Raw genomic sequence first — 1,958 nt, forward strand, 5'->3', positions numbered from 1 at the left:
CGTCCAGTGGATGGGGGCTTCCTGGCCACCTGAGCCCCTCCATCCACACTCACCCATGCTGGGCTCTCGTGTGCCCTACCCTGCAATAAACCTGCATATGCTGTTCAGCCGCCTGCAGGTTCTTGAGTTGCTGGAATGTGGCAAGGCTGGCGGGTGGGTCCCGGGTGGCTGTTGATCCCTCAGACACATTGCAGGCCCACCGGGGACTGACAGGTAGGAGCTTACAGGTCAGCTCCTAAGGAAGGCAGTGAAAAAAATTTTTTTTTGGAGAGGTTTTTGCTATAGGGCACGTGCGCTCGCCACACAGATAGAGAGAGATAGAAAGCGAGAAACCACCCTCCAGGGGAGATGGCCACGTGGCAATCCCTTCTCCTCCATTCTCCTCTCGGGATTTTGGACATGCATGCACATGTGCCCAGCATGAGTTTCAAGCCACCTGGTCTGGGACTTGAACCGTAGTTGACTACATTGAAGTCCAGTTACGTAGCTATTATGCTAACTGCTGGTCCTGGAAGGCAGTGAATTTGGCCAAGGGTAGCCTTTGGTCCCTCTGGGAGTTCGGGGTGGGAGCACTGGAAAGCTCGTCAGTGTTCACAGCCAGCTCCGTGAGTCTGTTCTGATGTGCGTGTCAGTCAGTCTCTGCAGTCAGCGAGGAAAAGACGGGAGGCAGGAGGATGCACCGTGAACTCACTGTGGCCCGGACAACTTAGTCAGGCAGCAGCTCTGGACACCCAGCCTCTCCTGCCCGAGCCCCTGGGCCCCAGCTCAGGCTCCCAGCTCTCCGTGACGAGCGCACACAGCACACAAGTGGAACCGGGTTCTCACCTCCTTCCTAAGCCTAGATGAGGGGGCAGATGGGGCTTGCGGAGGGTGCTCATTTCTGGGGGCTGGCTGTGAGCTGCCAGCTCGAGGTCGCTGAGCTGAACCCCAGCTCGCTGGTGTGCCGCACCTGCACCCTACAATTGCCATACTTCACACCCACAGGCGCGCAGCCCGAGGGCGTGGGCCGTAGGGTGGTACGCAGAAGTGGCCAGGAACTGGTACGTTTGGAGGGTTCGTTTTGTTTCCAGTACCACTAATTATGAGTTTGTATAACTTGATTAGTAATGGCTGTTTAACAGCTGCCTTGCAAAATTCCCGAAAGTTCAGCAGTCTCTCTTGAGCCCATGGGAGCCATCCCCACGCACCGTAGGGAGGGGCCCAGTGTGAGCCGGCAGGGATCTGCTCACCCTGTGTCTGCCTGGAGGAGCCCTGCAGCCTCCAGGGTGAGGTCGGAGCCCCTGGGCCACAGCTCAGGTTCCCCAGGCTGTCTGCCTCTGCCCATCCGAGGCATCCGACTTCGGCAACACTCACTGCTGTCCCCACGTGGCCCTCCGCGATGCCATGCCTGTCGTCCTAGCCCTCTGCTTGGACGCCCCCTAGCAGCAGCCAGGGGAGGTGGAGGCCAGTCCTGGTGTGGGTCTGCCCTGCCCTGGTGGGCAGGAGGCCTCCTTGTACCTGCCAGGTGCCCTGACTCCCGCTCTGACCTGGGGCAGTTCCCTCAAGCAGGTGTGGGGCTACAGACCCATCTACTGTCCCTGGGAGGACAAGAGGGTAGAGGGGCAGGCAGCGCGGGGCGGGGGACAGTGAGAGGCAAGCAGTTGGTGGAGAACGTTTATTGTATAAAATAACACAGGGCTGCCCTGTCTGGGCGATGGACAGAACCCACTCCACCCCACCCCCATCAGGGAAGCCCATCAGGGAAGCCCATCCGGGGGCTGCCCTGGACCCTCCCTTGCAGCCCTGAGGGAGACCCTGCTCCCTCCCAGCCTCCTGTGGGGGCCAGGGAAGGCTGGAGCCACCCCAGAAAGAGAAGGCAGAGAGGACAGGACCCCGCCACCCCCGCCGCCCCCTGCTCCCCTCCCCCCACTCCCCACAGCAGACACCACATCGTAACATGGCACAGAGGGGCCAGGCGG

Source organism: Tupaia chinensis, unplaced genomic scaffold, assembly GCF_000334495.1.
Source record: "Tupaia chinensis unplaced genomic scaffold, TupChi_1.0 Scaffold000159_1, whole genome shotgun sequence".
NCBI lineage: Eukaryota > Metazoa > Chordata > Mammalia > Scandentia > Tupaiidae > Tupaia > Tupaia belangeri.